At 41.0% G+C, this 13,197-nt stretch overlaps 1 pseudogene; it reads right to left on the bottom strand.

Moving 5' to 3' along the window:
• Nucleotides 1-8,029: 8,029 nt before the first annotated feature.
• LOC100389766 (dnaJ homolog subfamily C member 7-like) lies at nt 8,030-9,757 on the bottom strand (annotated as a pseudogene).
• Between the last annotated feature and the right edge of the window lie 3,440 nt (nt 9,758-13,197).

Here is a 13,197-nt window from a genome sequence, read left to right as displayed (position 1 = left end):
CCATCAATCTTAACACCACTGTTTTAGCTGGTGCAGTGGGTTGCTCAGATTTTGGCACTGGGAATCAATAAATTGGACATCCACTCAGAAACCTAATTAGAAAGGCGGTAATTACAAACACGACAGATGGATAAATTTATAATGAAGGGAAGAAATCAGCCTAAAAAGGCTGAGAACACCCAAAATCAGAATGCCTCTCCCTCTACAGGGGATTACAGTTCCTCATCAGCAATGGAATAAGGCCTGATGGAGAAAGACTGTGTTCCATTAACAGAAGTAGGCTTCAGAAGGTGGATGATAAGAAACTTCTGGGAGTTGAAGGAACTTGCTCTAACACAATGCAAAGAAACTAAGAACTTTGAAAAAAGGTTTGATGAAATTCTAACAAGAATAGATAATATAGAGAGGAATATAAGTGAATTAACGGAGTTGAAAAATACAACACGAGAACTTTGTGAAGTATGCACAAGTTTTAACAGCCGACTTGATCTAGCAGAAGAAAGGATATCAGAGGTTGAAGACCAACTTAATGAAATAAAATGAGAAGACAAGAATAGAGTAAAAAGGATAAAAATGAATGAGCAAAGTCTCCAAGAAATATGGGACTATGTGAAAAGACCTAATCTACATTTGATAGGTGTACCTGAATGTGACAAAGAGAATGAATCCAAGCTGGAAAATACTCTTCATAATATTATTCAGGAGAACTTTCCCAACCTTGCAAGGCAGGACAACATTCAACTCCAGGTAATACAGAGAACATCACAAAGATATTCCTCAAGAAGAGCAACCCCAAGGCACATAATCGTTAGATTCACCAGGGTTGAAATGAAGGAGAAAATACTAAGGGCAGCTAGAGAGAAAGGTCAGGTTATCCACAAAGGGAAGCCTATCAGACTTACAGCAGATCTCTCAGCAGAAACTCTACAAGCCAGAAGAGAGTGGGGGCCAATATTTAACATTCTTAAAGAAAAGAACTTTCAACCCAGAATTTCACATCCAGCCAAACTACGCTTTACAATTGAAGGAAAAATAAAATCTTTTATGAATAAGCAAGTACTCAGAGATTTCATTACCACCAGGCCTGCTTTACAAGTGCTTCTGAAAGAAGCATTACACTCAGAGATTTCATTACCACCAGGCCTGCTTTACAAGTGCTTCTGAAAGAAGCATTACACATAGAAAGGAACAACCAGTATTAACCTTTCTAAAAATATACCAAAAAGTAAAGAGTATCAACATAATAAAGAATTTATATCAACAAATGGGCAAAATAGCCAGCTAACATCAAATGGCAATAATTTTAAATTTGAATTGACTAAATCCCCCAATCAAAAGATACAGCCAAAACCCATCAGTATGCTGCATCCAGACCCATCTTACATGCAAGGATACATAAAGAGTCAAAACAAAAGGATGGAGAAAGATTTGTCAACCAAATGGAGAGCAAAAATAAATAAATAAATAAAAAGAAGAGGTTGCAATTCTCACCTCTGATGGAATGGATTTTAAAGCAACCAAGATCAAAAGAGGACATAATGGTAAAAGGATCAATACAACAAGAAGAGCTGACGATCCTGGACGTGTACCCACCCAATACAGGATACATAAGTCTTGTAAAGAGACTTGGACTCCCACCCAGTAGTAGTGGGAGATTTCAACAACAATATTAGATAGATCAATTAGACAGAAAATTAAGAAGGATATCCTGGACTTGAACTCAGATCCGGAACAAGTAAACTTAATAAACATTTATAGAACTCTCCACTTTAAACACACAAGATGTGCACTCTTATCAGTACCACATCACACCTACTCACAGGTTTAAATGAAATATTGGTTGGCCATTATTAAGCACAATTGATGGTATAAGGGAGGTTTTCAATACATAATCCCATATTTCTTAGAGACTTTGTTAATTTCTTTTGATTATTTTTTTAAAAAATTTTTTTGTCTGATTGGGTTAATTTGAAAACCTTATCTTGAAGCTCTGAAATTCTTTTTTCTACTTGGTCTAGTCTATTGTTAAAGCTTTCCACTACATTCTGTAATTCCCCAAATGTGTCATTCATTTCCACATTTGGTTTTTCTTTAAAGTATGTATTTAGAAATTTTTTAATTCGGCTGGGTGCAGTGGCTTAAGTCTGTAATCCCAGGGCTTTGGGAGGCTGAGGTAGGTGGATCACGAGGTCAGGAGTTTGAGACCAGCCCAACCACATGGTGAAACGCCATCTCTAGTACAAATACAACAATTATCTGGGCTTGATGGCACATGCCTGTAATCCCAGCTACTCAGGAGGCTGAGGCAGGAGAATCACTTGAATCTGGGAGGCAGAGGTGGCAGTGAGCCGAGATTGTGCCACTGCACTCTAGCCTGAGCAACAGTGTGAGACTTGTCAAAAAAAAAAAAGGAAAATTTTAAATTCATATCCTGAATTTAAAAAAATCATTTATGTTGATTTTCACCTTTCTCTTACATCTCCTTGAGTAGCTTAATAGTCAACTTTTTGAAAAAGTATTTCAAAGAGTTTACCTTGGTTTAGATCCATTGCTGGAGAGCTCGTGTGATCTTTTGGTAGAGGGCAGTGTTATAGAACTTCATTTTGTCGTATTGCCAGAATTATTTTTCTGGTTTCTTCTCATTTGGGTAGACTATTTCTTGTAATTATTATTGAATTTATTTTTGACATTACTCTTTTTAAAAATTTCTTTCTCCCCCCATTAGCAATGTGACTTTAATGTTTATAGCTTACTGTAGCCTAATATGGCTCTTGGTGCTTTAGGGATAAAGACTCTTGTTTCTTGGTTATAGAGAGTCTTTGTATGACGGCTTTCTCAGACGCTGGTCGTGGCAGCAGTGTGCTTATGTGAGCAAGTTTACTGTCTCCCATGAGGTTGGAATGGCGCAGAGGTCTCTTGAGGCTTTCTCATTCCCCCATGGTGTGCACTTTTAAAATTCATTGTTTACTCCAGTATTTTATTTACTGGGTTGAATAGTTCAGGCTTCAGGCCAGTAGAGGAGGTGTTTCTGGGTAGAAACTGGTTATGGCTAAAGCAAGTAGGTAAATGCAATACCCAGTGGTGAGTAGAGGTTTCAGCTTTGGCAGAGGTGGCTGGGGTAGCTCTCAGTGAAATGCACTGAGGTCTTATCGGGGGAAGAGCAGGAGCCACCTCAGCTCGACTGCAGGGCCAGCAGGAAAGCCCTTCGCCTCCCAGTCACTCTCCTGATCCAGTGTTTCAGACATTCAAATCAGGCAGACATCTATTTTCATCTGCAGGAATGTTGATGTTCCAAGTAGAGGAAGGTTGTAACTCTACCTCTCACGCAAGCCTGAACCTCGAGGGTACTCTTCCTGTAGTGATGCAGTCACCCTGAAGTTTTCTAGAAAGGCTGTCTATAGGTGCACCCATGCTAAGCTCCCATGGGAGAAAACCCAGATGTGTCTGCAGTGATGGACTAGGGGGAAAAGAAGTACCCTTCTCCAAGACCTTTCACAAGTGCCAGGGCTGCCTGACTACTAGGGGAAAGCTGTAGACTTCCCCGCTAAGCCCAGTGCTGCACCTGTGCCTTTCTGAAAGAAACTTCTTGCCAGCAGAGAATTCTGGGACTCAAGGCCTGCTGTCTGAATTATTTTGTCCCACAGGGTATTTCCTTTTTGTGATGCACTCCCTTTTCCCCCAGAGGTAGAGGTCCCTGAGAGTCAGACTACTGTGAATGCTGTTGCTCCTCTGGGTCTAGCCACCCAGTGGGGCTGCCACACTCCAGGCTGGTGTGGGGGCATGTCTCCAAGGGATCCAATGATATAATCTGTCCTCATGTCTCCCAGCAGGCACCAGCACCAGCTCTGATGGGGATGGGCAGGGGAGTGACATAGATTGTGAGATTCCTTGGTTATAAATAGCCTTAGTGTGTTGATTTTTTCTCAAATGCTAATGTAGTAGTAATCATAATGAATTGGTAATGTGGACAAACTCAGAGCCTTCTGGTTAGCCAGGGTGCTGCAGGCAGTGGTGATAGCTGAGGTAACACACAAATTTTCTCCTTCCTGGGCTCTGTCTTATTCTACCTGAGAATGCCGTAATTGTCTGTATCAGTTGGCCTCCAGCCAGGTGATGCTTGCAAAAGAGTGTCAGCTGTGGTAGTAGTGGGTGGGATTTGTACTTGCCTTATGTCACTCAGGAAAGGTATTCTAGAATCTTAGGCAATAGGTGGGTCCATAGAGCTCCCAAAAGTTTGTATCCCTCGTGTTAAGCTGCCAGAGCGGGTGGTGGAGCAAAGCCAGGTGGGGGCTGGGTCAGGCAGGTCCATGCTCTGGCTCTCCACATGCAGGGCAAGTAACCCCAGTAGTGGCTGGGGGCCAGTTCTCTCGCTGCTCAGGTAATGTTCCAGGAAGAAGTGCAGCTGCCTATGTTGCACAGAAGAGTTTGACAGTCAGTGGGGAATAGCAGGCAACCGTAAGCTGACCCATCTCCCACACACTTAGAAAGGCAGGTCGCAGGCCAGGTACAGTGGCTCACACCTGTAATCCCAATACTTTGGGAGGCTGAGGTGGGCAAATCACTTGAGGTCATTAGTTTGAGAACAGCCTGGTCAACATGATGAAACCCCCATCTCTACTAAAAATACAAAAATTAGCTGGGCATGGTGGCACATGCCTGTAGTCCCAGCTGAAGCAGGAGAATTGCTTGAACCCAGGAGGCAGAGGTTGCAGTGAGCCAAGGTTACTCCACTGCACTCCAGCCTGGAAGACAGGGTCTCCATCATAAAAAAAAAAAAAAAAAAAAAAAAGGAAAGAAAGAAAGTCCAGTCTCTCATACCGGCAGTGTTACACTAGTAGCAGCCAGCTAAGTTCCAGGCAATCTGCACTTAAAACTCAAAACTGCCCCAGGCCATAAACCTTCCCTGTGGAGACAGCCACAGCGGCTTTCAGGCCATGCTCCTAGTCCCAGTTCCTGTACGTGTGGCTGTAGCATACTTCCCACTTGCCCCCAATTCTGGCCAAGGGAATCTGTCCCCACTTGAAATTATATCACGAATTTCAGCTGGGAGCTTCTCTCAACCTGTAACCACCACTTGAGTTAGTTGGCAGACTTCTGGGAGGTCCCTTGTGAGGTAGGCCCAACCTACCTGGTGAGTGTAGGCTGCAACCCACCGCTTCTTTCATGACTTCCCTTAGTCTGTGCTGAAGACTGGGAGTGCACACAAGGGTCCTCTCACTGCTGGTCCTACTTTTATACTCCCCATCACTCCCTAAATCAATTCCAGCACTCAGTGGGGTTATGGCCTTCCCCCATGGCCTGGACTAACTGGCTCCCCAGTGGAAGTGTATAACCTGGAGGCAGTTTATTCCCCTCAGATTCTGCAGACTTAGTTTTCCATCTGACTCATGGTGTAGGCTGCAACCCACCACTTCTTTCAGAGGGCCTGCGGTTTCTTTCAGTTTTTCTGTTTAGTTCCTGTTCTGCTTCTTGGAGAAAAGTTCACAGTGTGAAACATTACATGCTATTGTGTCTTTCCATTGGGAAGGAGCATGCTAACAATGTCTCCAATCTACCATCCAAGAAGAGACCCAGAGTCTTTTTAGGAATATAAAACTATCCAGCACCAAACAAGGAAAAAATCTAAAGTGTCCAGCATTCAATCAAGGATTACCATACATTAGGATCTCAAATCTAATAAAACACAACTTAAAGTAAGAAAAGATTACCAGTCATGAAGGAAGCAAAATACCACCCTTAATGAAGAGAAAAGCCAGTCAATTGAAAACAACCTAGATATTAGAATTAGCAGATAGGGACATTAAGACACTTAACTGTGTTTCATATGATCAAAAGTTAAGTAAAGACATGGAAGATATAGAAGAGACCTAAATCAAACTCAAGTGATGAAAACTTTAGAAATGAGATGAAAAATTCATTGGATAAAATTAGGAGTAAATTAAATGTTTCACAACAATGTGATTATACTTAACTCTGCTGAACTGTACACTTAAAAATGGATAAAATGGAAAATTTTATATAGTGTCTTTTACCACAATAATTTTTTTTGAGATAAGATCTCACTCTGTCACCCAGGCTGGAGTATAGTGGCACGGCCATGGCTCACTGCAACCTCCACCTCCCAAGCTCAAACAATATCCCACCTCAACCTCCCATGTAGCTGGTACCACAGACACATGCCACTATGTCAAGCTAATTTAAAAAAAACTGTAGGCTGGGCATGGTGGCTCACACCTGTAATCCCAACACTATGGGAGGCCAAAGTGGACAGATCACCTGAGGTCAGGAGTTCGAGACCAGCCTGGCCAACCCTGTCTCTACTAAAATACAAAAATTAGCCAGGCATGGTGGCATGTGCCTGTAATTCCAACTACTCAGGAGACCAAGGCAGAATAATTGCTTGAACCTGGGAGGTGGAGGTTGCAGTGAGCCAAGTTTGTGCCACTATATTCCAGCCTGGGTGACACAGCAAGACTGTCTCCACAAAAATAAATAGCTAACTAAGTAAATAAATGTTCTCTCTCTATATCTATCTATCTATCTATCTATCTATCTATCTATCTATCTATCATCTATCTATCTATCTTTATATATTTCTTAATCAGTTTAGCTAAAGATTGACCAATTTTACTGATCTTCTCAAAAAGACCATCTTGCTAACCTTAATAAAAGAAAGTTGTAGTGACTATGACCATCAGACATGATAGATTTCACAGCAAAGAATATTATATGAAATTTTTCAAGTTTATTTCATAGTGATAAAATGGTTAATTCATAAGGTGGTCATAAACAAATCTAAATATTTATATGCCTAACAGTAAAATACATTAAGCAAAAACTGACAGAACTACAAGAGAGGCAGACAGATTATGGTTGGAGATTTAAATATTCCTCTCTTAGTGGAAATGATCTACAAACATATGGAAAACTGATTTTCAACATAGATGCAAAAGAGAAAGGATAATCTTTTAACAAATTAGGCTGAAATAATTGGATATCCATATGCAAAATATGAACTTTTGTATATGTCTCACTGTATACAAAAATTAACTCAGGCTGGGCATGGTGGCTCATGCCTGTAATCCCAGCACTTTGGGAGGCCAAGGCAGGTGGATCACCTGAGGTCAGGAGTTCAACACCAGCCTGGCAAGGTGGTGAAACCCCGTCTCTATTAAAAATGCAAAAATTAGTTGGGCGTGGTGGCCACCTATAATCCCAGCTACTTGGGAGGCTGAGGTAGGAGAACTGCTTGAACCCAGGAGACAAAGGTTGCAGTGAGCCAAGACTGTGCCACTGTACTCCAACCTGGGCAAAAGAGTGAGACTCTGTCTCAAAAAAAAAAAAAAATTAACTCAAATGCAAATGGATAAGATCTAAATATAAATGTTACAATTATGTAGCTTGTACAGGAAAATATAGAGAAAAATCTTCCTGAATTTAGGCAGAGATTTCTTTGGTATAACCCCAAAAGTATAAAGCATTAAATAGATATTTGAGACATTCTGCTATTTGAAAGACAGTTAAGAGAATGAAAAGAGAAGCCACAGACTGGAAGAAACTAACTGTAAAGCACATTTCTGATAAAGGACTTGTGTTCAGATTATACAAAGTACTCCCCTAACAACCCACTTTAAAAGTGGACATAAGACTCCATGGAACAGACATGCCACCAAAGAAGATATATAGATGGCAAATGAGCTCCAAAGGATGTTCAATATCATTAGTCATTAGAGAAATGCAAATTAAACCACAATGTGATACCACACACCTGTTAAGGTAACTAAAGTTAACAGCTAGGCCATGCAAGTATTGACAAGAATGTGGAGGAATTAGAGCTCTTATACACTCTCACACACTGTTGCTGAAAACATAAAATGGTATAACCACTTTGAAAAACAGCTTGACAATTTATTTTCTTCTTCTTCTTCTTCTTTTCTTTTAAAACAAAGTTAAACAGTAAAACAAAACTTGACAAGCTGGCTCCCTGTCCACCCTGGCCTCCCTCCCCTGCCCGCAATCCTTGGCACTGGCTTCTTTCCTTCACCCCGCTCACACAGAAACAGGGTATCCAACTGAGAAAGAAAAACTGTTCTGAGGACATGGAAACATGAGGAAGGGAGGAGGTGAATTGTGTCCACATGCAGGATTAAACTGAGTGACTCTGCATTTTCTGGATTCTGGGTGGTTGCCCTTCATTAGCCAAATTGAAGAAAGAAACTCCTTGGACCAGATGCTTCAAAGCTGAAGCCCCCAGGACCGTGAAAGAATACCTTGAAGATACTGTTTGCATCAAAATCACCCAATTTCATGTCCTCCTTATCCAGGTCCTATCCACTGTGATAATGAGCCATTTTCTTGGGATCAAAGAGGATGGTAAAGACCTTGCCGCTTCCTTGATCTTCTCCTCCTTCTGGACCCCAGCACTGGCCCCACCAGTGCTTGATGTGGATGGTGCATCAAGGCCTGTTTCCAATATGCTTTCTTGATCTTGTCCTCAGAGGCATTCTTGTCCACTCCCAGAACCTTGCAGTAATTTTCCCTCTTACTCTTTCCTCAGTTCCACCTGTGCATTTTTTAGGAGCTATTTGCATTCTTTTGTTTTCCTCATCTGACATACGTTTCCATAGTCTCGCACTGTTTCTTCATACTGTTCTGTGTCCATGGAACACTGAGCTCTTCTCAAACAGGCGTTTAAATAAGTGTTGTGAGCTTCGCTGCATTTGTGCAGCCGTCTATTGCGTCATCTAGTTTCCTAAGCTTGGAATTAACCGTATCCTGGTTACAGTAGAGTTAGGCAATTGTTTTTATGTTGTCGGGGGTCTATCCTGGGGTTTCTGGGTACAGTTCATCAGCTAGTTTGTAATGTCTTTCCCTAAATGCTTTATTCCAGTCTTCTTTCTTTGTGTTAAGTGGTCTGGCATTTCTGCAAGCAAGGCAAGGCTTCTTATGGTCAGGAGTCATTCTGAGAGCCTGAACACAAAACTGAACGGCCTGATCAACACAGTCTTCATAAGGAAGGCAAAGACCTTGTGGCGTGTACATACCGAGCATCCGCACTGGTAGAATCCATTCATAAAGTGTCACTGACCACAGACTGTGCTTCTGAGTAATGACCCAGCATTGCTAAACATTCTGCTTTGAGGATATTGAAATGATAGCAGACAGGGGCAAATTCTAGGGCACAGTCCATGCAGAAAACTACCTTCTGAAAAGCTCACTTCTCAAAACCCGTTTCTGTGATTTTCTGCTATTCCATGACTGCATTAGCATTTGCGAACTCCTGCTGTGAATGAGCATTGTTGTGATCTGGTTTTAAGGCTCTCTGAAAACTACAATGGGGTGCCATGGCATTCCCTGGAGAGAGGTGGCCCCTGTCCTCTCGTAGATGTCCCCAAAAGAAACAGTCATCCAATTTCACTGACTGTTGTGCATCTCCAAGTGCTTCCCAGAACCTTCCAAGCATGATCAATGTGACTGCTCTCCTACTATAGCATTTAGGGCACATATCTGTGCCTTTTGTGTAATAGTTATAAGCTTCGTTGTAATCTTTCTTGGCATAGCATGCATTTCCTTGTTGCTTCAAAGACTCTGCTTCAGCATTTTAAATTACAAACTGGCAAAGATACCCTCCTTTTATTAAGATGATCCTGCCTTCTTGTTCTTCTCCGTCACTGCCCTGGCAAGCCCTCTTCACTTCCTCTTCATGGAGCAGCTCTGGCTTGGTTGCCACCATTACCGCATTGCACTTTAGGGTGACTGACAGTTTCTTAAAAGACTAATGATATCCCTGCCATATGATGCAGCAATTCCACTCCTAGGTATTTACTCAAAGGAAAACAAACATATATCTGTACACACAAACTTATAGATGAATATTTATGGCAGCTTTCTTTATAACAGCAGAAACATGGGGAAAAAAGCTTCAATGTTTATGTTCAGGTGAGTGGATAAATGATTTTTGGTATGCCCTTATAACAGAATACAAATCAATGTGAAAAGTGAACTATTGACTCTATGCCACATGGAAGAATCTCAAAATAATTATGCTGAGTGAAAAATGATATATTTTTTTTCTCAAAATGCATACTATAGTTCATGTATATAAAATTCTAGAACACCAACTAATGTACAGTGTTAGAGAGCAGATCAGTGATTGCCTGGGGACTCAGAGGTATGGGGAGCAGGGAGATGGAGGTATCACCAAGAGGCAGGAGGAAACTTATGATGTGCATTTTCTTTTTTCTTTTTTTTTTTTTTGTAGGAAGGGAGGAAGGCAGGAAGGGAGGAAAGGAGGAAGGGAGGGAGGGAGGGAGGGAGAGAAGGGAAGGAAGGAAATCAGGCAATGAGAGAGACATTGCCAACCTGGATCTAGAGGTCTACAAGTTGATTTCTTTTTTCTTTTTTTGAGAGAAGGAAAGAAAAAAAAGGAGTGAAGGAGAGGAAGAAAGAGGAAGAAAAAGAGGGAGAGAGAATGGAAATGTTGCTTTATTCTAAAAAAAATGAGTATTAATAATGGCCAATCAATATTTCATTTAAACCTATGATTAGGTGTGATGTGGTATTGACAAGAATGTATATTTTGTGTATTTGAAGTGGAGAGCTCTATAAATATTTATTAAATTTACTTGTTCCGGATCTGAGTTCGAGTCCTTATATCCTTGTTAATTTTCTGTCTCATTGAGTCTAAGTCTCTATGTATCTGGGTGTTAGGAGCATTAGCTCTTGTTGTTGCATTGATCCTTTTACCACTACATCTTTGTTGCTTTAAAAATCTATTTTATCAGATATGAGAATTGCAACTCCTGCTTTTTATTTATTTATTTATTTATTTTTGCTTTCCATTTGGTTGGTAAATCTTTCTCCATCCCTTTGTTTTGAGTCTTTGTGTATCCTTGCATGTGAAATGGGTCTGGATGTAGCATACCATTGGGTTTTGGCTGTATCTTTTGATTAGGGGATTTAGTCGATTTAAATTTAGGATTACTGCCATTTGATGTTAACTGGCTGTTTTATCCATTCGTTGATGTAAATTCTTCTTTATGTTGATGCTCTTTACTTTTTGGTATATTTTTAGAAAGGCTAATACTGGTTGTTTCTTTCTGTGTGTAATGCTTCTTTCAGAACCTCTTGTAAAGCAGGCCTGGTGGTAATAAAATCTCTGAGTACTTGCTTGTTCATAAAAGAATTTATTTTTCCTTCAGTTGTGAAGCTTAGTTTGGCTGGATATAAAATTCTGGGCTGAAAGTTCTGTTTTTAAGGATGTTGAATATTGGCCCCCACTCTCTTCTGGCTTGTAGAGTTTCTGCTGAGAGATATGCTGTGGGTATCCCTTTGTGGGTAACCTGACCTTTCTCTCTGGCTGCCCTTAGTATTTTCTCCTTTGTTTCAACCCTGGTGAATCTAACAATTATGTGCCTTGGGGTTGCGCTTCATGAGGAATATCTTTATGGTGTTCTCTGTATTACCTGGGGTTGAATATTGTCCTGCTTTGCTAGTTTAGGAAAATTTTCCTGAATAATAACCTAAAGAATATTTTCCAGCTTGGATTCATTCTCTCCATTGCATTCAGGTACACCTATCAAAAGTAAATTTGGTCTTTTCACATAGTCTCAGATTTCTTGGAGACTTTGCTCATTCCTTTTTATCCTTTTATCTCTAATCTTGTCTTCTTGTTTTATTTCATTAAGTTGGACTTCGACCTCTGATATCCTTCTTCTGCTTGAACAATTCGAGTGTTTAAACCTGCGCATACTTCTCAGAGTTCCTGTATTGTATTCTTCAGTTCCATTAATTCACTTATATTACTCTCTACGTTGTCTATTCTCATTAGGATTTCGTCAAACCTTTTTTCAAAGTTCTTAGTTTCTTTACATTGGGCTACAACATGTTCTTTTAACTCACAGAAGTTTCTTATTATCCATCTTCTGAAGCCTGATTCTGTTAATGGGATGCACTCGTTCTCCATCAAGCCTTGTTCCCTTGTTGATGAGGAACTGTGATCTTCTTTAGAGGGAGAGGCATTCTGATTTTGAGTATTCTCAGCCTTTTTATGCTGGTTTCTTCCCATCATTGTAAATTTATCCACCTGTCGTCTTTGTAATTACAACTTTCAAAGTAGGTCTCTGAGTGGACATCCAAGTTGTTGATTCCCAGGGCTGAAATATGAGCAACCCACTGCGCCGGCCAAAACAGCGGCGTTAAGACTGATGGTGCTTTTCTGCCTGGGAAGCTCCAGTCTGGCTTCCTTCTTGAGTCTGTAATAGGCAACTCTGCCTTCCCAGAGCTCCAAACCTTGGTCAGAAGGGGAACCAGTCCCGTTTACTCTGCACCAAGAGCTGCCATGCCGAGGTGCTGGCAAAACCGCTGCACTGGCCACAAGAGTCGCGCTGGTGACCTGTGCGGCTCCTCCACTGGGAATCTTCTGCTCCGTGAGCGACCAAAATTTGTCTGAAAGTGTGGCGTCCTCTCGTTCTCTGCGCTTTCACTGGGAGCTGCAATCCTGAGATATTAGCGATCAGCCATCTTGGATTGTTCCCCCACAATGCTTTTTTATGGCTGCATGAGAATTTACATCTGAGAAACTTAGAGTTCTTCCCCCTTTTCTTGTTTTTTGGCCTCACACCCGGAGCTAGGTTCTTGGCTGACCTGTAAGTTTGCTTTAAGGATAATGAAGCTGAGTTTCTATGACCTGAGGATAATGAGCCAGCAACTGCCTCTTTCTTCATCACATGTCCACAATTAGTAGGCACCTCTCATGATGTGCATTTTCATTATCATGATTTTTACGTTGGGTGCATAGAAATGTCAAAGATTTTCAAGGCTTATATTTTAATTATGTGCATTTTACTGTATTTCAATTTTATTGTATGTTAATTTACTGTATGTCAGTTTCACTTCAATAAAGCTGTTTATTAATAAAACATTCTGTCAAGCTGATGTTCCCCAGGAAATGAAATTTACTTCACGTCACCAACCAAAAACCTTACAAGGCTTATTTTTCCTCTGTTCTGTGTTTACAGTTAAGAGTTAATATGAGAGACGCAATCTCCAAAAATTCCATCTGCTGAGGTGCACAAATTATCAAGTCTCTTGTCACGAGTGGCCAACCACTGGTTAGGGACTCAAGACACAAGAGGCAGAACCAACTCATGCAACGGACTGTGATCATTTCTCCAGGGGTGGTCTCAGTTCAAGTGT

This window comes from Callithrix jacchus, chromosome 4, assembly GCF_049354715.1.
Source record: "Callithrix jacchus isolate 240 chromosome 4, calJac240_pri, whole genome shotgun sequence".
Lineage (NCBI taxonomy): Eukaryota > Metazoa > Chordata > Mammalia > Primates > Cebidae > Callithrix > Callithrix jacchus.
Note: the sequence above shows the minus strand (reverse complement) of the source record. Positions and strands in the feature narration are given on the sequence as shown.